This window comes from Procambarus clarkii, chromosome 55 (genome assembly GCF_040958095.1).
Source record: "Procambarus clarkii isolate CNS0578487 chromosome 55, FALCON_Pclarkii_2.0, whole genome shotgun sequence".
In the NCBI taxonomy this organism is placed as follows: Eukaryota; Metazoa; Arthropoda; class Malacostraca; order Decapoda; family Cambaridae; genus Procambarus; species Procambarus clarkii.
In genome coordinates, this window is record NC_091204.1 from 32,277,298 (window position 1) to 32,302,521 (window position 25,224).

General features: G+C 44.6%; 1 long non-coding RNA gene across 1 annotated transcript; it reads right to left on the reverse strand.

Annotated features, from left to right (window-relative positions):
• Positions 1–750: 750 nt before the first annotated feature.
• Positions 751–2,050, reverse strand: LOC138352850 (uncharacterized). The gene is made up of 3 exons (XR_011222922.1): positions 1,456–2,050; positions 1,200–1,326; positions 751–826 (listed from the first exon to the last, which is right to left on the reverse strand). It is a non-coding gene; the product is annotated as an uncharacterized lncRNA (long non-coding RNA).
• Positions 2,051–25,224: the final 23,174 nt, after the last annotated feature.

Below are 25,224 nucleotides of genomic sequence, written 5' to 3' on the forward strand. Positions count from 1 at the left end.
TAGTATAAATGGAATTAAGTCAGGGTGGGAAAATGTTGTAAGTGGAGTGCCTCAAGGCTCTGTTGTTTATAATATATATATATATAAATGATTTAGATTCAGGTTTGAGTAGCAACATTTGCAAATTTGCCGATGATACGAAAATCGGTAAGGAAATTAATTCGGAGGAGGACTCACTGTCACTTCAAGTTGATCTAGATAGGGTTTTGAAATGGTCGAAGGATTGGCAGATGCAGTTTAATGCTGATAAATGTAAAGTTCTGAGGTTAGGTAATGATGATAGGGTTACAAGATACGAGCTAGATGGTGTTGAGATTGCGAAGTCGAATTGCGAAAGGGATCTGGGAGTTATGATTAGTAAGAATTTAAAACAAAAGGATCAATGCATAAATGTTCGTAATAAGGCAAATCGGACACTTGGATTTATTAATCGCAGCGTTAGTAACAAGACACCTGGTGTGGTTCTCAAGCTATATCTTGCTCTAGTTAGGCCCCATTTAGATTATGCAGTTCAGTTTTGGTCGCCATATTATAGAATGGATATAAATTCACTTGAACGTGTCCAGCGTAGGATGACAAGTTAATTCCCCAAATTAGAAATCTTTCATATGAAGAAAGATTAACAAAGCTTAAGCTGCATTCACTGGAAAGGCGAAGAGTTAGGGGTGACATGATAGAGGTTTACAAGTGGGTGAATGGACATAACAAAGGGGATATTAAGGGGGCATATCAAGGTGAAATTAAAAATTGTTCAATTTGCTTATAAATTTATTTATGAAATGGTTATAGAAAGGGCTGCAACTGGTCCAAGTTTCACCATCACACCCTAAACAGAAAAGGAGAAACAAAATACACAACGTATTATGCAACGAATTTTCAACATTTTCAAATAATTTTAGGGACCACATTTGTTAACTAAAATCATTTCTATAACACTCAGATATTAAAATTAGCACATAATAAAGGATTGTAGTGATCAGTTTTATCAATAAAGTGTTTAGTGCAATAATATAATTTTTCAAAGTTACCCTTCGAAAAATATGCAATATATGATGTTTATAAAATCAACAAATGGACTTTGGACTAAAATGTCTACTAGATTTTGTAGAAGCACAAACTCTACATATAAGGTGTAATTTGCATGTAAATTGATTAATAAATGAAAGCTATGAAATACTTTGAAGTTGTAAATTACTTACCTGAGTAAAATAAGATCAAAGTTCGGCCACCTGTTGCTGAGCTTGACTTCGACAGATTTTGTTCATAATTGGCAGCCTTGCAGATAAGCATCCATTGAGCAAGGTGTGCAAGTTCCATGCACATCCCCTGATAACAAACGAAAAAAAAAAAAAAAAAAAAATAAAAAAAAAAAAAAAAATGATACATATATATATCCTGCACATACATATTACAATTATTACAAAATACCAAATTATAACACTAAAAGATACTAACCTATTGAAATTGGTCCGAATTGTGGGTCCTCAAGGTGGCACTGCAACACCAGCCACAGCAGTAGATGGCACTGCAACACCAGCCACACCAGTAGATGGCACTGCCACACCAGTAGATGTAGATGGCACTGCCACATCAGTAGATGTAGATGGCACTGCCACACCAGTAGATGTAGATGGCACTGTCGTGGCCAGTCCATACACATCGAGGGGCTGAGGAGTGTGTGTGAGGAGGGTCAAGGCGTGTGGCGGCGGCGTCAGGCCTCTCACAGCTGAGGCGGGGAGGCCGCCTACATCCTCACTTGATATAACTCTCCCTTGTGCTACAGCGGCTTTTTTTCCTGCCAAAGACGGCGACCGCGTGCCAAATTGGCTTCCTTTGTCTTCCGAGTCCTCCGTTTATAGGTCATTGTGCACTAGACGCTAACAGGCGAGATTTCAGGAGCCAAAATGGAGCGCGCGTCAACACCTCCTCTCTCAACAGGACACACCATGTGACTGTAGCTGGGTACCTCACTCACCTTCACTAGGAGACGGTTGCCAATTAGTGTATATTTGTTGTCATATATACATAGTTATTTCCGACGTTATTACGAAAAAATTGACGTTTAGAACGTATGACGCAATACTCTTGGCGCGCCACAGCCGCGGGGCACCGGATTCTGCACAATTACGCATGGAAATGTACCATAAATACTTTAATTTATATCATAACATTATCGTGTTTGCGCCAAAGTGTTGCCAGAACGTTGTAGTATTTTTATAAATTTTTCAAAAATATTCGATTTTTCCGAATTTTGTCGTTTGATATGCCCCCTTAATAGGGTATTAAAAGTATCAACACAAGACAGAACACGAAACAATGGGTATAAATTGGATAAGTTTAGATTTAGGAAAGACTTGGGTAAATACTGGTTCAGTAACAGGGTTGTTGATTTGTAGAACCAATTGCCGCGTAACATTGTGGAGGTGGGGTCCCTCGATTGTTTCAAGCATGGGTTGGACATGTATATGAGTGGGATTGGGTGGTTATAAATAGGAGCTGCCTCGTATGGGCCAATAGGCCTTCTGCAGTTGCCTTTGTTCTAATGTTCTTGTTCTTATCGATTCGAGTAACTTTCCCACAACAGACGTTTGAACCCAGCGATAGGTGACATAAAAGGGGATTTCGATATAGATTCAAAATATAACTTTTTTAAGAATATTCTAAGCAAAGCACAGGAACGTAGTATACCATACAAATTGAATAGATTGAATACTAATGACCCAAAGTGGATAACAAAGAATTTGAAAAATCTTATATGTAAAAAGAGAGCGTGGTACAAAAGGATTAAGAATTGGGAAGTCAGTTTAGAACAGGAATTCGTACAAGAAATTAGAAAGTTAGAAACGTTAAAAAAGAGATAAGGAAAGCAAAAAGAAACTATGAAGTTCGCATAGCAGGACAAGCGAAGACAAATCCTAAATGTTTTTTTTCGGTTATATCGACCTAAGACTAGGGGAAACGATAGGTCCATTAAAAACTGAGACAGGTCAAGTAACGGATAATGACGAGGAGATGAGTAGTATTTTTAATAACTATTTTATATCTGAATTTACTAAAGAGGAACCTAACAATATGCCTTCAGCCGAGCAAGTGTACATGTGGGTGGGGACGAGGACAAGGTGACTATTTTAGCAGTTACCAGGGAGGATGTAATTAAACAAATAGTAAAACTAAAACCAAACAAATCCCCAGGGCCGGATGAATGTAGAAAATAGAGAACTATTAGCTGAATATCAAACACATGGATTTAAACTATTTCACACAGATAGATATATTAGAAGAGAAGGGGGAGTAGCCATATACGTTAGAAAATAAGAACATAAGAACAAAGGTAACTGCAGAAGGCCTATTGGCCCATACGAGGCAGCTCCTATCTATAACCACCCAATCCCACTCATATACTTATCCAACCCGTGCTTGAAACAATGGAGGGACCCCACCTCCACCACGTTACGCGGTAATTGGTTCCACAAATCAACAACCCTGTTACCGAACCAGTAATTTACCCAAGTCTTTCCTAAATCTAAACTTATCCAATTTATACCATTGTTTATACCCATTGTTGATACTTTTAATACCCTATTAATATCTCCTTTGTTATGTCCATTCACCCACTTGTAAACCTCTATCATGTCACCCCTAACTCTTCGCCTTTCCAGTGAAAGCTGTGTTAATCTTTCTTCATATGAAAGGTTTCTAATTTGGAAAATTAACTTAGTCATCCTACGCTGGACACGTTCAAGTGAATTTATATCCATTCTATAGTAAGGCGACCAAAACTGAACTGCATAATCTAAATGGGGCCTAACCAGAGCAAGATATAGCTGAAGAACCACACCAGGTGTCTTGTTACTAACGCTTCGATTAATAAATCCCAGTGTCCTATTTGCCTTATTACGAACATTCATGCATTGATCCTTTTGTTTTAAATTCTTACTTATCATAACTCCCAGATCCCTTTCGCAATTCGACTTCGCAATCTCAACACCATCTAGCTCGTATCTTGTAACTCTATCATCATTACCTAGCCTCAAAACTTTACATTCATCAGCATTAAACTGCATCTGCCAATCCTTTGACCATTTCAAAACCCTATTTAGATCAACTTGAAGTGATAGTGAGTCTTCTTCCGTATTAATTTCCCTACCGATTTTTGTATCATCGGCAAATTTGCAAATGTTGCTACTCAAACCTGAATCTAAATCATTGACATATATTATAATCAACAGAGGTCCCAGGACAGAGCCCTGAGGCACTCCACTTACAACATTTTCCCACTCTGACTTAACCCCATTTATACTAACTCTCTGTTTCCTTTGGAATAGCCATGCCCTAATCCAGCTTAATATAGCACCTCCAATACCATGAGGCTCTATTTTTTTAATCAGTCTTTCATGTCGCACTGTATCAAAAGCTTTGCTTAAGTCAAGGTACACAACATCACAATCCTTACCACTATGAACTGCCTCAACTATGCTGGAATAAAAAGATAACAAATTTGTTAAACATGAACGGCCATTTGTAAAACCATGTTGCGACTCATTTATTAATTTGTGTTTTTCAAGATGAAGACGAATTTTATTTGCAATTATCGATTCAAGTAACTTTCCCACAATAGACGTTAGGCTAATTAGTCGATAGTTTGACGCAAATGATCTATCTCCTTTCTTAAAAATTGGTATCACATTAGCAACTTTTCATAACTCTGGCACTCTGCCTAACTCAATTGATTTATTAAATATGGTTGACAGTGGGTCACAAAGCTCCTCTTTGCATTCTTTAAGCACCCTGGCAAACACTTCATCCGGCCCTGGGGATTTGTTTGGTTTGAGTTTAACTATTTGTTTACTTACATCCTCCCTGGTAACTGCTAAACTAGTTAACCTGTCCTCGTCCCCACCCACATAGACTTGTTCGGCTGAAGGCATATTGTTAAGTTCCTCTTTAGTAAACACAGATATAAAATATTTATTAAAAATACTACTCATCTCTTCATCACTATCTGTTATTTGACCTGTCTCATTTTTTAATGGATCTATACTTTCCCTAATCTTTGTCCGGTATAACTGGAAAAACCCTTTAGGATTTGTATTTGCTTGCTCTGCTATGCGAACTTCATAGTTTCTTTTTGCTTTCCTTATCTCTTTTTTAGTATTTCTAACCAGTTGTACGAATTCCTGTTCTAAACTGACTTCCCAATTCCTAATCCTGTTGTACCACGCTCTCTTTTTACCTATAAGGTTCTTCAGATCCTTTGTTATCCACTTTGGATCATTAGTATTCGATCTATTCAATTTATATGGTACTTTACATTCCTGGGCTTTGGTTAGAATATTTTTAAATAGGTTATATTTTGAATCCACATCGAAAACCCCTTTTACGTCACCTATCGCTGGGTTCACGTCTAGCTCCAATACCGGCCCACACCCCATACCTAAGACTTTCCAATCTATTTGACCAAAGAAAGCTATTGAAATCAGCTTTTCGAAAATCAGGCACTTTAACAGAATTTTCTCCTACAGATCTATTCCATTGAACGCTAAATCTGATTTCTTTATGATCATTGTTCCCTAGCTCACACCCTATTTCGATGTCCTTAATTTGTGTCTCCCTGTTAGTTAACACTAAATCTAAAATATTATTTCCCCGCGTTGGTTCCTTAATGTGTTGCGTAAGAAAGCAATCGTCAATTAATTCTAGAAAATCTTCTGCTTCATTATTCGCTGTTTTGTTCAACCAGTTTATTCCACTAAAATTAAAGTCACCCATGACATAAATACTGTTAGATCTAGATGTTCTAGATATTTCATCCCATAGATGCTTTGCTTCCATTCTGTCTAAATTTGGTGGCCTATATATAACTCCTATTATAATGTTATTTGCTTTTTCGTTTAATTCTGTCCAAATAGTTTCTGTATGTGGCTCAGTTTTGATTCCCTCATTGAAACTACATTTCAAATTGTCCCTAACATATATGGCTACTCCCCCTCCTCGTCTAATATATCTATCTGTGTGAAATAGTTTAAATCCATTGATTTGATATTCAGCTAATAGTTCTCTGTTTTCTACATTCATCCACGTTTCGGTAAGTGCAATAATATCTATTTTTTCTGTGCAGACAAGAGCATTTAACTCGTTTATTTTGTTTCTTAGACTTCTAGTGTTAGTGTAATATACCCTAAGTGAATTGTTATTTTGAGGCCCTTCTCTTTCCCCTGATCATTTTGCCAATTCTTTTCTCCCACGAACACATACTTTTATTACCTCCTTCCTCCAAATCAATTCCCATACCACTATCTACTAACAGTTTAAACCCAAACAAACACCTCTAACCACTGGTTCCAACGAGTTCGCAACAGCAACAACCCCAGCCCTCGATACAGGTTTATATTCCCCAATAATCTTTGGCAGGTGGAGTCAAGGATTTCTTGGCGTTCACAGTTTCGATCAATTTGTTGACCTTTGTTTTCAATTCGGCTGTAGTGTCCTTCGTTACCCTTTGGAATTTAGTTTGGTCAGAGAGTATGAGGTTCATTTTCGCCAGATATTCGTCTTTTTTAGAATAACGTATATTGGTGACTTGTCACCTCTCCTGACAACTATCTCCTTATTCTCACGAAGGCTCTTAGCTGCCGCTTTGAGCTCGGGGGACAGTATGGTGCTTCTGTAGTTGCCTCGATTCTTTCCTCCTTCCGCAATAAGTTCTGCTTGTAAGGTGTCTTTGGTGGTGACCTTCTTTTGTGCCTCGAGGTCGAATATGTCGTCCAACAGAATCTTCAACTCCACTTTCAGGGCCATCTCACTTGGTCTGGACATAACGTGACAGTTTATACCCAGATTTAGGAGAGTGACTTGGTCGTCATTGAGGTTGATTCCTGCAAGGTTCAGGAAACCGTCTCTTGGTCGTGGAATTGCCATAGGTCCTCCATATAATGTTGTTAGTTTCTTGATTATCCTTGTTTCAGTGCTGAGGTGATGTCGGTCTGTGAGGATATCGAGGTGTTGCTCGATGCGAGTACGGAGACTTTCGTCGATGTTGCTGTTTCTCCATTCGTTTGTAGCATGAAGTAGTTGCGTTTTGACATTTTGACCTACATGTATGTCCTCTGGACATACCAGAAAACATTCTAAGGAAACTACTCCAAGCTTGTACTAAAGAGGCACCCTTCTTGAGCCCGGATGGGCACATGTATAAGCAAGTAGATGGGGTCGCCATGGGTTCTCCCCTAGGTGTCCTGTTTGCGAATTTCTACATGGGTACCATCGAGTAAAAAGTCTTAGTCGACATGAACCTTTTAACCGGCCATATACTGCAGGTATGTTGACGACATTTTTACACAGGTACCTGATGTCAGACATCTGCAGGAGCTGAAGGAGGCATTTGAGCAGAATTCTGTGTTGCGTTTCACTTACGAGATGGAGAAGGATGGGAAGCTGCCCTTTCTAGATGTAACAGTCATGGAAAGGAGCGGAGGTTTCCACACTGCAGTCTACACCTAGGAAACAAACATAGGAATGTGCCTAAATGCCAACAGTGACTGCCCAGACAGGTAAAAGAGGAGTGTTGTTAACGCTTATGTCGACCGTGCTCTCAGCCACAGCTCAGAATGGAAGCAAGTCGACGAAGAACTCTGTAGGGTAAGGCAGGTCCTAGTCAACAACGGCTTCTCCAATGGTTTCGTTGAAGACATCATAAGAAGGAAAGTGAAATGCCATACAACCTCTGAAGAGACAACTAACACAACACCTATACCCCCTATTAGACTATTTTACAGGAACTTCTTTTCCACAGCTCATAAAACGAAGAAAAGGGTCCTGAAAGATATTGTTAATAGAAACGTTATCCCTACAGACAAAAATCAGAAGATACAACTGACGATTTACTATAAAACCAAGAAAACGGCCAGCCTACTCATGAGAAACTCTCCAGACACAAAGCAGAACGCTTTAAAAGAGACCAACGTCGTCTATGCCTTCAAATGCCCTCTTAGGGACTGTAAGCCTAAAAAAACTCAGTATATAGGCAAGACAACAACATCTCTTTCCAGGCGTTTAACGATGCATAAGCAACAGGGCTCCATTAAGAAACATATAATCTCTTCCCACAACCAAACCATCACCAGAGAAATCTTAGCAAACAACACAGAAATCATCGATAGATACAGCGATAGCAGGCGGCTTGACATCTGCAAGGCACTACACATCTGTTACGGACCCGGATCCGGCGTCCGAGCACGGAGCAGTGACGACCGCGCCATCTGTGGGTCAGCTCCCGAAACCCCCACCAAATGGACGACGACACCTGGTGAGGACAAGGCGTACTGGCCACAAGGGCCAGATTCCAGTCCTGTTCAACTCACAACACCGCCGCTGCTGACCTCTGGTGAGGTGGTACTCAGACGACAGCGCCATCTATGGAGTGGATACGTCGGGCGTTTGTGTCTGAGCCTGTAAGTGAGGTGCTTTAGTGTGTCCCTGTTATTGATGACGTGTCTGCTTACAGAGTCGACCTGGGACTGCTGTGATGGAAGTTGAGTCAGTCTACCCAAGGCAGCCGTCTCCATACCTTGTGCTTTACTGCAGCAGCTGTGAGTCGTCTCCCGGAGGAACACTGTGCTGTTACCCTGCCTGTGAAGCGGCAGTGAAAGCTTGTCGTACCCGGGACCGACTGCTGGAGACGATTAACCACTGGGGTATTGAGGACAGGAGAGTGATTTGTGGTATCACACGAGGCTCCTGACTAGGGCGCTACCCTAGTATCGCTCGTGGAGTGGCCTGACCAGCGTTGCTGATCCGGAACCTGCCAGCAGACCTGCTGGACTTGTGGTTGACGGCCTCCACGGCGGTGCCCCCAGTGGAACTGTGTTTTGGCTGACCTGTGGCTGGGGTAGACTCAGCTTCTCAAAGGATTCGTTGTGAGGCCACGAAAGCACCGAGAGCTTGGATCCAGAGTCTTCAGGAGAAGACGATTGTGTAATTCCCCTGTACAGTGTTAATACCCCTCCCCCTGTGCACTCTTTTTATATATTATTTATTGGTGATGGAAACAATTATAATCTTAAGTTCTTAACTTTATTTCCCTTCCCCTTTAAGTTACTTGCGTCACAGATCTCATCCCTTGAAAGCCACTACTGGCTTAGGGCCGGATACCCTTCCTCTAGCGACATCAGAGTATGAACCCAGTTGCGACCCGAGAGGGCCGTAACAACATCAAGAAGTCAACACCAGCAATCAACAGCCAATTAATGCACAACTATATTCTACCCACTTCAAGACTCCGCTCCAATATAGAAGCATCAAGAAATATGGGCCAATAGGCCCTCTGCAATTATTTCCATTCTTACCTTCAATACCCATTGTTTCGTGTTCTGGCTTGTGTTGAAAGTTTGTTTTCACCTCATCCAAAACTGTTGTAACATATCACCTCACCCAAATGCAGGTATAAAAAATCGAAGATGTTTAAGCTCTATTCTGTTATAGTTGTGTGTGTGTGTGTGTTAACTAAAGTCTTTGGAAATGTAATAAGTTTTACGAAACGCGCTCAAGTGTCGCGTCAGACTAGAAATAAAAATGAATTTTGGAGAATTGATTTTTCATTTACTGTCATATTTAATAATATATGTCTACAGGAAAGACTGCTACCAATATATATATATATATATATATATATATATATATATATATATATATATATATGTCGTACCTAGTAGCCAGAACTCACTTCTCAGCCTACTATTCAAGGCCCGATTTGCCTAATAAGCCAAGTTTTCCTGAATTAATATATTTACTATAATTTTTTTCTTATGAAATGATAAAGCAACCCTTTTCTCTATGTATGAGGTCAATTTTTTTTTATTGGAGTTAAAATTAACGTAGATATATGACCGAACCTAACCAAACCTACCTAACCTAACCTAACCTATATTTATAGGTAAGGTTAGGTTAGGTAGCCAAAAAAAGCTAGGTTAGGTTAGGTTAGGTAGGTTAGGTAGACGAAAAAACATTAATTCATGAAAACTTGGCTTATTAGGCAAATCGGGCCTTGAATAGTAGGCTGAGAAGTGCGTTCTGGCTATTAGGTACGACATATATATATATATATATATATATATATATATATATATATATATATATATATATATATATATATATCTGAAAACTCACACCCCAGAAGTGACTCGAACCCATACTCCCAGGAGCAACGCAACTGGTAACTACAGGATGCCTTAATCCGCTTGACCATCACGACCAGACATAAGGAAGTGATAGCCGAAGCTATTTGAACCAATTCCCCGCCGGCACTCGGATGGTTATCTTGGGCATAGCATTTTATCAAATCACCTCATTCTTTGGGGGCACACGTGAGGAACATAAATGCAAACCAGCCTGAATGGTCCCCAGGACTATATGCGACTGAAAACTCACACCCCATAAGTGACTCGAACACATACTCCCAGGAGCAACGCAACTGGTAACTACAGGACGCCTTAATCCGCTTGACAATCACGACCGGACATAAGGAAGTGATAGCCAAAGCTATTTGAACCACTTCCCCGCCGGCACTCGGATGGTAATCTTGGGCATAGCATTTTATCAAATCACCTCATTCTTTGGGGCACACGTGAGGAACACAAATGCAAACAAGCCTGAATGGTCCCCAGGACTATATGCGACTGAAAACTCACACCCCAGAAGTGACTCGAACCCATACTCCCAGGAGCAACGCAACTGGTAACTACAGGATGCCTTAATTAATGCACTTGACCATCACGACCGGACATAAGGAAGTGATAGCCGAAGCTATTTGAACCACTTCCCCGCCGGCACTCGGATGGTAATCTTGGGCATAGCATTTTACCAAATCACCTCATTTTTTGGGGCAACACGTGAGGAACACAAATGCAAACAAGCCTGAATGGTCCCCAGGACTATATGCGACTGAAAACTCACACCCCAGAAGTGACTCGAACCCATACTCCCAGGAGCAACGCAACTGGTAACTACAGGATGCCTTAATTAATGCACTTGACCATCACGACCGGACATAATTAAGTGATAGCCGAAGCTATTTGAACCACTTCCCCGCCGGCACTCGGATGGTAATCTTGGGCATAGCATTTTATCAAATCACCTCATTTTTGGGGGTAACACGTGAGGAACACAAATGCAAACAAGCCTGAATGGTCTCCAGGACTATATGCGATTGAAAACTCACACCCTGATGATTGGGTTTGTGCGTTTCCTGAGCTACACATAGCGTTGAGTATGTTTTCTGAGCAATACAAGGTGTTGAGTATGTTTCCTGAGCTTCTCAAGGCGTTGAGTATTTTCCTGAGCTTCTCAAGGTGTTGAGTATGTTTCCTAAGCTTCTCAAGGCGTTGAGTATGTTTCCTGAGCTTCTCAAGGTGTTGAGTATATTTCCTGAGCTTCTCAAGGCGTTGAGTATGTTTGTTGAGCTTCTCAAGGCGTTGAGTATGTTTCCTGAGCTTCTCAAGGCGTTGAGTATGTTTCCTGAGCTTCTTAAGGTGTTGAGTATGTTTCCTGAGCTTCTCAAGGCGTTGAGTACGTTTCCTGAGCTTCTCAAGGCGTTGAGTATGTTTCCTGAGTTTCTCAAGGCGTTGAGTATGTTTCCTGAGCTTCTCAAGGTGTTGAGTATTTTTTTAGCGCACGTTGATTTAGTCGACATAGCAACGACGTTCTCCTTCGACGGACGACATAGTCTGTTTCAAGGCCTAGATTTTAGTCTGTCTCATATCCCAGCACTTAGTCTGTCTCATATCCCAGCACTTAGTCTGTCTAATATCCCAGCACTTAGTCTGTCTCATATCCCAGCTCTTGGTCTGTCTCATATCCCAGCACTTAGTCTATCTCATATCCCAGCACTTTGTCTCATATCCCAGCACTTTGTCTCATATCCCAGCTCTTAGTCTGTCTCATATCCCAGCTCTTAATCTGTCTCATATCCCAGCTCTTAGTCTGTCTCATATCCCAGCTCTTAGTCTGTCTCATATCCCAGCACTTTGTCTCATATCCCAGCTCTTAGTCTGTCTCATATCCCAGCACTAACTCTGCCTCATATCCCAGCTCTTAGTCTGTCTCATATCCCAGCACTTACTCTGTCCCATATCTGATTATCTTTACATCACGGGCAACAAAAATATACAACAAAATACACAAATACAACAAGAACGACAAAATAAGCCATTTCCGTGCTCCCAGAAGCGAACAGGAAGGCACCGGAGCGTAGCTAGAGAACCTGAGACACCTTACACGGGGGAACTGGATAAATGGAAACTGGGAGAACGCGCCAAAAAAGATAAAAATCTTTGCAGCTCAAGCAACGTGCCTGAAAGGGCGCCGAGGAGAGCGACCTGACAGCCCTTGACGGCGACTGTGACGCGACTGTGACGCAGTGTTGTCTAGGACAAGGGGGTTAGAGATTACGAGGGGTAAATTAGAACTCCGAAAAACTCATAAACAATCAACTAAACTTATAAACAATCAACTTTTCTCCCAATAAATCATCATCAAAACATATATCAACAACTTCAAACATTATTCACTATCTGGTAAGGTGCTGAAATTATTTGCTGATATCGCTGAGCAAAAATTTATGGACTAAAACAGTACGAAGCCAGAGAAAATACTGGAACCTGAGCCGAAAAGTCACTGAAAATATTCCTGGAACAGCGTAAAGTACTCTCAGACCGCTGGAGGCTTCGAACTTCCAGCTTCCTGTTGGACGTTTCTGACTTGTCGATGATAGAAACGTTCTCGCGGTTCTCACAGGAACAAGGGTGCCAGATTTGAATTGCCGAAAGTCGCGAGCTGAAGAACTAAATGTCATAAACTTTACAATAAAAGTAGCTAAATATTTTTTCCCGATTGACTCGTTTTTCAGAATAAACAGCTTATTTTAACTGTCGCTGAAAAAGTAATAAGTAATGATATACATAGCTGGCCTTGTAATTGAATGCAATTATCCTAATTGGTAACCCAATTGGGCTACAAGTAGCACAATCTGGCATCCCTGCTCTGGAACGTTGCCACCTTCCCTGGGAAACGTTTATAGGATTCCCACAGCCCATTGGACTCCTTTGGACCCCCCCCCCCCCTTGGACCCCCTTGGACTCCCTTGGACCCCCTTGGACACCCTTGGACCTCCTTGGACAACTTTGGACCTCCTTGACCCCCTTGGATCCCCTTGGACCTCCTTGGATAACCTTGGACCTCCTTGGACAACCTTGGACAACCTTGGACCTCCTTGGACAACCTTGGACATCCTTGGACAACCTTGGACCTCCTTGGACAACCTTGGACCTCCTTGGACCCCCTTTGGACCTCCTTGGACCACCCTTGGACCCTCCTTGGACCCCCTTGGACCTCCTTGGACCACCTTGGACCTCCTTGGACCCCCTTGGACCTCCTTGGACAACCTTGGACCTCCTTGGACCCCCTTGGACCTCCTTGGACCTCCTTGGACCCCCTTGGACCTTCTTAGACCCCCTTGGACCTCCTTGGACCCCCTTGGACCTCCTTGGACAACCTTGGACCTCCTTAGACAACCTTGGACCCCCTTGGACCTCCTTGGACCCCCTTGGACCTCCTTGGACAACCTTGGACCTCCTTGGACAACCTTGGATCCCCTTGGACCCCCTTGGACCTCTTTGGACCCCCTTGGACCTCTTTGGACCCCCTTGGAACTCCTTGGACCCCCCTTGGAGTCTATAACCCCTAAAACAGAGTTCCTTGGATTACACAAGCCCTGAAAGCCTCTATACTGCACATATGTTTTTTGAAGCCAGTGTTGGAACCTCTAGAAGCCAGTGTTGGAATATCTAGAAGCCAGTGTTGAAACCTCTAGAAGCCAGTGTTGAAACATTTAGTAGCCAATGTTAGAACATCTGGAAACCATAAATGGAATGGAAACCAAAATGGCAGGGTCTAGGAGGGTACCTTTTAATCTCCTTTGTTTGGAAAATTACATATGATGAACGAGATCGGATGATAAATGAATGAAAAGATTAGGAGACTACGAGGCACTAACAAATAAAAATTGAAAAACATACCCTGGGCTAGAGGCAGCCGTCGGAAAAAAAAATTGAAAACACCCCTGTGGCTACGACAATCCCAGGAAAAAATTTGGGACACTATACATGAAAAACGTCTAGATAAGTATGGGTTGGGAATAAATACACCATAACAGTAATCGGGCTTATGCAGGGAAGATGAAGACTTGGTGACGTCATTGACCATTAGCGATGTCTGTGCAAGGGTCAGCGGGGTTACGAAAAATGCTCGACTCATAGAGGGACCGTCGAAAAAAGCAAAACGGTCCTTCTATGAGCCATATGCCACTACTACTGGAACCTTTTTTCGCCTAAACGGGAACTTCTGGAATTTCCTGGAAGCTTCTGGAAGTTCCTGGAAGCTTCTGGAAGGTCCAGGAAGCTTCTGTAAGCTTACGGAAGCCTCTAGAACCTCCTTGAAGCTTCTGGAAGCTTCTGGAAGCTTCCGAAAGATCCAGGAAACTTCTGAAAGCCTCGGCCTAAAACTGGTTTACCATTCTTGCATCCTCTGCAAACTTCACCATTCCTGGATAGCGTCGTGGGCGCCTGGACCGCGGATATTGCCGCGTGAATCAGGAGCGGCGTTGAGCGTGGCGGCGCGGGGGCCATATTTCACGCCCTGACTGCCCGCGTGAATCAGGAGTGGCGTTGAGCGTGGCGGCGCGGGAGCCATATTTCACGCCCTAACTGCCCGCCCTCGCCCTGGGAGACCCGCCCATAAATTGTTAAAGTTGCTTGTGGAGGGAATATTGTTGAGACTCTACGGCGGTGTTCCAGTTGTCGAGGATTACTGGAAGGTTCTGTGACAGAAACACACATTGGATCCTTCTGGAAACTCGTGAACTGGAAGGTACTGGAAACTCATGAACAGATTATGGAAGGATCTAGAAGGCAAAAGACACATACTGGAGTGCAGCAAGCACAACTAGATGAATACAACTAGGTGAGTACAAAGGAGGGGGGGGGGGTCTCGCGGCTGAGTGGACAGCGCTCAGGAGTTGGAGTCCTAAGGGATCCGGGTTCGATTCCCAGCCGAGGCGGAAACGGAAACGAAGCGGAGATTGTAGTAACGTGTTGTAGGTGATTGTAGTAACATGTTGTAGGAGATTGTAGTAGCGTGTTGTAGGAGATTGTAATAACGTGTCGTAGGTGATTGTAGTAGCGTGTTGTAGGAGATTGTAATAACGTGTTGTAGGTGATTGTAGTAGCGTGTTGTAGGAGATTGTAGTAGCGTGTTGTAGGAGATTGTAATAACGTGTTGTAGGTGATTATAATAACGTGATGTAGGAGATTGTAATAACGTGTTGTAGGTGATTGTAATAACGTGTTGTAGGAGATTGTAGTAGCGTGTTGTAGGTGATTGTAGTAACGTATTGTAGGTGATTGTAATAGCGTGTTGTAGGTGATTGTAGTAACGTATTGTAGGTGATTGTAGTAGCGTGTTGTAGGTGATTGTAGTAATGAGTTGTAGGAGGATTGTAGGATGTAGGAGGAGGATATATTTCCCTTCCCTAAAGCCATGTTTTCAAATTGATGTTTGTTTACAAACATCAATTGATGTTTTGTTTATAAACATCAAGTGGCACTGGTCTGTAGTTAAGTGCCTCTTCTCAATCTCCTTTCTTGTAGATTGGCACCACGTTTGCCTTTTTGCAGCAGTTTGGCAACTCCCCCTGTATGTGTAAGTGACTCGTTAAAGATCACTGCCAGAGGCTCGCTGAGGGCCTGCGCTGCTTCTTCTAACATCTATGGGGATACCCTGTCCGGTCCAAGTGACTCGTTAAAGATCACTGCCAGAGGCTCGCTGAGGGCCTGTGCTGCTTCTTTTAACATCTATGGGGATATGCTGTCCGGTCCAAGTGACTCGTTAAAGATCACTGCCAGAGGCTCGCTGAAGGCCTGTGCTGCTTCTTTTAACATCTATGGAGATACGCTGTCCGGTCCAAGTGACTCGTTAAAGATCACTGCCAGAGGCTCGCTGAGGGCCTGTGCTGCTTCTTTTAACATCTATGGGGATACGCTGTCTGGTCCAAGTGACTCGTTAAAGATCAGTGCCAGAGGCTCGCTGAGGGCCTGAGCTGCTTCTTTTAACATCTATGGGGATACGCTGTCCGGTCCAAGTGACTCGTTAAAGATCACTGCCAGAGGCTCGCTGAGGGCCTGTGCTGCTTCTTTTAACATCTATGGGGATACGCTGTCTGGTTCAAGTGACTCGTTAAAGATCAGTGCCAGAGGCTCGCTGAGGGCTCAGGCTCTGTTGTGCACATTACATGCCAGCTAGAATTGAGCTCCTCACATATATCTTTATAGTTTTCTGTGTATTAGCCTTCCTCCTTTTTCGTTCCAACCATCTGGGGGTGGACGGTAGAGCGACGGTCTCGCTTCATGCAGGTCGACGTTCAATTCCCGACCATCATCACTGGTCCATCATCACTGGTCCACCACTGGTCCGTCATCACTGGTCCATCACTGGTCCATCACTGGTCCGTCATCACTGGTCCGTCATCACTGGTCCATCACTGGTCCGTCATCACTGGTCCGTCATCACTGGTCCGTCATCACTGGTCCGTCATCACTGGTCCATCATCACTTATGGTCCGTCATCACTGGTCCATCACTGGTCCGTCATCACTGGTCCGTCACTGGTCCGTCATCACTGGTCCATCACTGGTCCGTCACTGGTCCGTCATCACTGGTCCGTCACAGGTCCGTCATCACTGGTCCATCACTGGTCCGTCATCACTGGTCCATCACTGGTCCGTCACTGGTCCGTCATCACTGGTCCATCATCACTGGTCCGTCACTGGTCCGTCATCACTGGTCCGTCATCACTGGTCCATCGCTGGTCCATCACTGGTCCATCATCACTGGTCCATCACTGGTCCGTCATCACTGGTCCGTCATCACTGGTCCATCACTGGTCCGTAATCACTGGTCCGTCATCACTGGTCCGTCATCACTGGTCCGTCATCACTGGTCCATCATCACTGGTCCGTCATCACTGGTCCGTCATCACTGGTCCGTCATCACTGGTCCGTCACTGGTCCATCACTGGTCCGTCACTGGTCCGTTATCACTGGCCCGTCACTGGTCCGTCATCACTGGTCCATCACTGGTCCGTCGTCACTGGTCCATCACTGGTCCGTCGTCACTGGTCCATCACTGGTCCGTCACTGGTCCGTCATCACTGGTCCGTCATCACTGGTCCGTCACTGGTCCGTCATCACTGGTCCGTCATCACTGGTCCATCGCTGGTCCATCACTGGTCCATCATCACTGGTCCATCACTGGTCCGTCATCACTGGTCCGTCACTGGTCCGTCATCACTGGTCCATCATCACTGGTCCACCACTGGTCCGTCATCACTGGTCCATCACTGGTCCATCACTGGTCCGTCATCACTGGTCCATCACTGGTCCATCACTGGTCCGTCATCACTGGTCCGTCATCACTGGTCCGTCATCACTGGTCCGTCATCACTGGTCCGTCATCACTGGTCCGTCATCACTGGTCCATCATCACTTATGGTCCGTCATCACTGGTCCGTCATCACTGGTCCGTCACTGGTCCATCATCACTGGTCCATCACTGGTCCGTCATCACTGGTCCGTCATCACTGGTCCATCATCACTGGTCCACCACTGGTTCGTCATCACTGGTCCATCACTGGTCCATTACTGGTCCATCATCACTGGTCTATCACTGGTCCGTCATCACTGGTCCGTCACTGGTCCGTCATCATTGGTCCATCACTGGTCCGTCACTGGTCCGTCATCACTGGTCCGTCACTGGTCCGTCATCACTGGTCCATCACTGGTCCGTCATCATTGGTCCATCACTGGTCCGTCATCACTGGTCCGTCACTGGTCCGTCATCACTGGTCCGTCATCACTAGTCCATCACTGGTCCATCACTGGTCCATCATCACTGGTCCATCACTGGTCCGTCATCACTGGTCCGTCATCACTGGTCCATCACTGGTCCGTCATCACTGGGCCGTCATCACTGGTCCGTCATCACTGGTCCGTCATCACTGGTCCGTCATCACTGGTCCGTCATCACTGGCCCGTCACTGGTACGTCATCACTGGTCCATCACTGGTCCGTCATCACTGGTCCATCACTGGTCCGTCACTGGTCCGTCATCACTGGTCCGTCATCACTGGTCCGTCATCACTAGTCCGTCATCACTGGTCCGTCACTGGTCCGTCATCACTGGTCCGTCATCACTGGTCCATCGCTGGTCCATCACTGGTCCATCATCACTGGTCCATCACTGATCCGTCATCACTGGTCCGTCATCACTGGTCCGTCATCACTGGTCCATCATCACTGGTCCACCACTGGTCCGTCATCACTGGTCCATCACTGGTCCATCACTGGTCCGTCATCACTGGTCCATCACTGGTCCGTCATCACTGGTCCGTCATCACTGGTCCGTCATCACTGGTCCATCACTGGTCCGTCATCACTGGTCCGTCATCACTGGTCCGTCATCACTGGTCCGTCATCACTGATCCATCATCACTTATGGTCCGTCATCACTGGTCCGTCATCACTTGTCCGTCACTGGTCCATCACTGGTCCGTCATCACTGGTCCGTCACTGGTCCATCACTGGTCCGTCGTCACTGGTCCGTCATCACTGGTCCATCACTGGTCCGTAATCACTGGTCCGTCATCACTGGTCCGTCATCACTGGTCCGTCATCACTGGTCCATCATCACTGGTCCGTCATCACTGGTCCGTCATCACTGGTCCGTCACTGGTCCATCACTGGTTCGTCACTGGTCCGTCATCACTGGTCCGTCATCACTGGTCCATCACTGGTCCGTCGTCACTGGTCCATCACTGGTCCGTCATCACTGGTCCGTCATCACTGGTCCGTCATCACTGGTCCGTCATCACTGGTCCATCGCTGGTCCATCACTGGTCCATCATCACTGGTCCATCACTGGTCCGTCACTGGGCCGTCATCACTGGTCCATCATCACTGGTCCACCTGTAATGATCTGGGGCTCAGATCATTGGTTCTCCCTTCTCCCCTCTTTTCCCTCTCCTTCTCCCCTCCTTTCCTTCTCCCTCTCCCCTCCTTCCTTCTCCCCTCCCCTTGGCCGTCATTCGTCTCCTCTCCTCTTCCCCCCCCCCCCTGTCGCCCATTTGTCAGGGTCAAGAGGTTGACCTGAGGGTAGGGTGGTCTTGGATACCTTGGTTTCTCCCACTCAACTTCCCCCTCTCATCCCCTCTCTTTCCCTCTCATTCCCTCTCTTTCCCTCTCAGCAGCGGCCTTCCCCATACCAGGCAGAGTCAAATGTCCCTACTCGCTATCTTAGAGGAGACAGGCTTGAACATAATTTATCAGTTTTGTAAACATTGCTCGCAGGTGCCTTGGCTCCATAGACGCGCCTTGTCCCCCTTCTCTTTAGCTGGGGAGAGCTGACTCAATCTTCAGGAATTCATGTAGCTTTCCACGACAGATCAGTGAAGGTGATTGGCCTGAGATAAGGGCCAAGTCCTTATTGGCCCTAGAGTGACAGACCTCAGGCCTACGTGTTAAATGGTTGGCCATTGCCCAAAAATATGGGTGGAGCCTGGGGCTGTAGTAGATGGTGGGAGGAGTAATCCTTCCCAGCAATAAGTTGGAAAAACAAAATTTCATCAGTGTGTCTTGGGAGTGTATTAGGAACAGGGCCGCAAGCCCGTATCCTCGGGGCTGAGGGCAGCCATCAACATCGTGGCCGTAGTGCGGGTATTTAAGGTATAGTAGCACTTGAGTTTTGTGTCCTCGGTAAATATCCATTGTGCCTCTAGGGAAATAGAATAGGTGATGTGTTCAAATTGTCTTAATTTACATGTTTCATAAAATAAATTGTATAGCTTGTCCAGTGGTATTCACTTAACTCCCCTTTGATATATTTTGCTACTTTGTCATTTTTTAGGTGTTGTATTGGAAGCCCCCCCAGGTTCTCCTAACAATTAATCGATACTAAAGTTGCCCTTGGATTTAAATTAGTAACGTAAATTACACAAACTAATTTTCCAAAATTTATTACTGAAATTCATATTACCCGGAGTCCCATGGTTACTGATTCCTTGCCTTCCTGGGGGATCGGTGATTGACACATTCAGGTATGGTTGGTCGGGAAGGTGGTGGCAGTGTAAATGTGTTTTGTTATTGTTTTTTTTTTTAACTAATAACCCTTGTCCTTGGTGTATCTTCCTCATTTAATATTCCTCTTACATACGTGGCAGTCCAGTGAGGGGTCATGCTGGACTGTAACAGTGTTAAGCTGGGGTATTGAGTGGAGAGAGACAGAGATGTACAACAGAGAGCGTAGATTACGATCACGAGAGATAACAAGATAACAGGATTAATACTGGGGAACATCGGGTTATTACAAGAGAGGCCGCGGTTATTACGACAGGGTAAGCGGTCATTACAATGGTAGCAGCGGTGTTTCAATAATTTCTTGACGATTATTGAAGCCTCACGCGCCTGTCCGTTCGGTTATGCTATGTGGTGAGGGTGCAGCCGGGGCCCATGAGATAGAGTCGACGGTAATCCTATGTGGTGCGATTCGCATAGAGTAGGCGATTCTAGGGTCGTGAGGGGCTGGTAAGTTTAATTATATACAGTAAGCGTATGCGCTAAGCAGGCAGTTTAGCGTGGAGGCCGCCTTGGGTAGTTGGAAAGGGTATTATTTTTCTCGACCCTCTGCAACTACGGACAAGGGTGCTGCGTGGTGGTTTTCGCAGCAACAATTCTAGGTGTCGAATTGTCGGGGCGGGGAAGTATTAGGACGCTAATTATTATCCCCGAGGGCGTGGTAGGCGACCCAATCGCTAGATTTTTACGGTACAGCCATGAAGGTACCAAGAGTTCACTGAGGGATGGCCTAGTAGATTCTCTAGCAACGGAATAACGGTGGTGTCGGACAGTTAGATCCGTCGGTTGTTCCGCTATCTAGTCTAACCGTTGACCGCGAAGGACAGGATTATTTGGTACTGTCGGCATCTAGGTGAATGTGGTTACCTAGGCTTGGAGAAGCGACAGGGCGGGCCGGGACGGGACGGTTATAGGTTAAATCGAGATTTCCTTAAGTACTAAATTAAGTTCCCTGTATATTAAGTTCCTTTTCAGGTTAAGTATCCCTTCGGTAGTTAAGTGTTCCCCCTTGTTTACGTAATTCTCGTATATAAGTGTTATTATTTTTTTTAAGTATTTGTTTTACATGTTTAAGTCTGGATTTTGTTTTCGTATTGTGCAGTATTAATTCTTTGAGGGAATTACTAAAAGGTGAGTGGTTTACTGTGTTCAAGTGAAGTACGGTGTATAAAGTGAAGTCAGTGAAAGAACTGAAATCAGTGAAATCGTGGAAAATTTTTGTGATAACATTTTTCAAAGTCGCTTGGAAAATCTCAATTTCGGAATAAATTCTAGTTTTGTGCCTGGCCATACGATCATCGGGTCGTCAGTGTTAATTCAAGTGTGCGATTAAAGTGATCCGAGTGCGAACTTTGAGAGACCAAAAGTCGAATTTTGGTCATTTAAGCGAATTAGCGTTAGGACTGAATTTTCTAACGGTTTTACTCAGCGCCCAGTGTGACAGCGCCCAGTAATTGTTTGCGCTCAACCAAGTGTCTAAGTGTCTCGCGAGTAGTATATTCATTTCAAGTGATAAGCGAACTACACGTCGGTACTTAATTTATAATTTTGAGAAAAGAAATACTTAGTTAATTAAGAATTAGTGCGGAGACAACTTTCTGAGGATTAGGCTTCGTGACAGTGAGCGCACTTTCAATTTTTGTACACTTATCAACGTGTCTAGGTGGTTAGCGAGTATTATATTCCGTTAAAGTAACAAGTCAACTACGCGCCAGTATTTAAATTATAATTTTGGGAAATTAATTACTAATTTTTACTTAAGGTTGAGCGCGACTCTGTAGCTGTGAGCGTCGCAGCTATCAGTGTATATTTCTCAGTATTCTACAACGCGACCGGCGGTGAACAAGTGTATGCTATGTAAACATCGAGTTCATACAGTAACGTAAATAATTAATTTAACATTAATTTGGTTTAACTAATAATACTTATAATTATATCCGAGCGCCGTTGTTAGCGTCGGGCGTTACGGAATTAAAAATAATTGTTGAAGATATAAACATCGCGCCAGTGTTAAATTAACGATAACGTCATTCATTCCTAGTACGCCTAAGATTTTCAAGAAAAATTTAAGAAATTCAGTTAACGTAAAGTGTTGTATTTATTATGCGCTGGTAAACTAGACTGATTATTTTCGATAAATAAAAACAGAGTGGAAACTAAATTATTTACAGTAAATTCAGTGTAATTCCTTTCACGTATATATTAATTGTATAAATTCAGTATATCTGGTTCAAGAATTCGGTAATTATCAATTTTCTAAGATTTATATGGAATTTGCATTTACAGACAAGAAAGTCGTACTGTAATTCTTTTTATATTTGCGTTACCAGTCCACTTCGAGTGTCTAATAAATATAGTGGAAATTAATTACATTTTTTTCAAGTTTATTCTAGTAGTTTGATCGATTGACAATTAACGTAACCTTTTTATGTAGATTATAAGTGCGCATATATAGTTTGTTCAACATCGTATACAGTGTTTGTTTCACAAGTGATGATTAGTAGTCGATGCCGGCTGCGTATTTCCATCTGTCCGCATATAAATTTTACGAATGAGAGAAGAGGATAATATGACTAAAGGAATTCATTCATTGGTGTAGCGTAGTCAGCGAGACACTGACACCGACACCGACAGCTGTCATCGTCTGTCAACAAGCTTCGGTAATTTATGGTTTTCACTGGGGCTGCGGAACGCGGTGACCGACGTGAATGAAGAGTAGTTCCGGTCTAGATGTTCAAGAGGTTTAACATAAAAGGTTAGAGATTATTGAGCGAGTGATTAGTTGTTGAGATCGGGGTTGTGTTAAAATTTCACCGCAATCGCTTGGCGGGATCAGAACTTTGCCTGTTTTCCCCAGGTAGGGTTAGGTTGCGAGGTTTAGCGAGAATATGTCGTGTGATAAGCACATGAAGCTCAGGAGTAAAGGTATGGTAGACGACGAGGCTACCGGGGGAGCACCATCGACAGACCCTCACCTGGTGAGGGCAGTACAGACGTTAGCCCTTGCGGAGGGACCCCAAGCGAACCCCACGGGGGGTGTAACGGATCCGGGTGCTCAAGGGGCGGCAGCCCTGGACGAAAGCAGGATTTCATTGGGGGGCTCTGGCTCAGCGGACATCACGATGATTGGTGAGGCGATAGGGGGTGATGGGGTTGTGGACCCCACTATTAGAACATCCACACCAGTTGAACAAGGAGTTCCCGGGGATGATGCCATTGCGGGTTCTCAAGGTCTGACGATCTCTGGGCTTATGAACGTACACACACCACCCCCACAACCTCAACAATTACAACAGGTACAACCCGATGCACAACAACAAGCCATACAGATGCTACTACAGTTAATACAGGGGCAAAACGGATCACAACAACAAATACAACAGGGTGCACAACAACAGCAGGTACAACAGGTTGCACAACAACATCAGGTACAACAGGTTGCACAACAACATCAGGTACAACAGGTTGCACAACAACAACACCAGGTACAACAGGTTGCACAACAACAACAGGGACAACAGGTTGCACAACATCACCAGGTACAACAGGTTGCACAACAACATCAGGTACAACAGGTTGCACAACAACATCAGGTACAACAGGTTGCACAACAACACCAGGTACAACAGGTTGCACAACAACACCAGGTACAACAGGTTGCACAACAACACCAGGTACAACAGGTTGCACAACAACACCAGGTACAACAGGCACAACAGTTTGCACAACATCAGGTACATCAGGTAGCACAACAACAACAACAAGTACACCAGGTTGCACAACAACAACCACAGGTACTACAGATGCTGCTACAGTTACTACAAGGACAGAACGGTTCACAACCCTCACACAATCAACAACAGGGTCAACAACCACCTTGTCAGAGTAATGCCTCAAATAGTTACGCACCTGGGGTAGCCCCTTGGTCACTGGGAAATCCCTCCTCACCCCTCTCCCAACCCCTATCCCCATCCTACACCCAACCCCTCATAGTTCCTTCCACCCCTGGTCAGGCACCCCCTTACATTCCTAGTACTCCATCCTATAGACCGGGACTTGTGGCGTCACTCCCGAAGTTGTCGTTACCAAGGTTAAATTGTGCTGAACTCCCATCGAATAAAGTGGAACGCAACCGTTGTGTGGAAAATTGGTTGTGGGAGATGGATTCTGTGTTAGCCGCGGCTCCTGACGATGAAACTAAAATTAATCTGGCCACTGGGGCATGTGTGGGTCGCGACGGGCTCCTGAGGAAGTCTGAGGAATTCAGGCATTTGGTGACGTGGCCACAATTTGTGCAGGCCATCAAGGATCGATTTAAGGCGAAAATTACTAAAGAGGAGGCTCGTCGCTACTTAACGTCATTGCAGAGGGATAAAGGTACTCAATTAAAAGATTTTGGTGCCTTCCTTAGGACCAGGATAGGCGATCTCACTCAGGAGTTGGGTTACGATGCGCAGCAGGAGGAACGGTTTGCAAAGCAGCTATTTTGTAAGGCCTTGCCCGCTCATATCGGTCCATACCTCGCTACGGACACGGCTTCCCTGAGTTTTAGGGAACTCGTACAATACGCCGAAGACCATATAGATGAGGACTTGGATGCGGAGGAGGCGCGGACGTCGCCATATGTCAATGCGGTGAGCAGGAAGGTAGAGAGCGGGCAAGGGGGCAATAGGTCAGGACCCCCCCAGACGAAAGCGGCGGGCAGTGGGCGCACGCAACAACCCCCACGTAATGACTGGTGGGACCCGCGTACTTGTTTTAATTGTGGGAAAAGAGGCCACGTAAAAGCGAGATGCCGGAAGGGGAGAACAGAATCATGAGAAAATCCCGCCTCGGGTGGTGGCAGACCTACGTTTGAGATGACGGTTGAAGGTGTGAGATTGACAGTTTTTGTGGACACCGGAAGTCAAGCAACTCTCATTAAAAAGTCAGCCTTCAGCACACTTAAAGAGACACGCCTTAAGCGTTGTGGGAAGCATTTAACAGCAGTA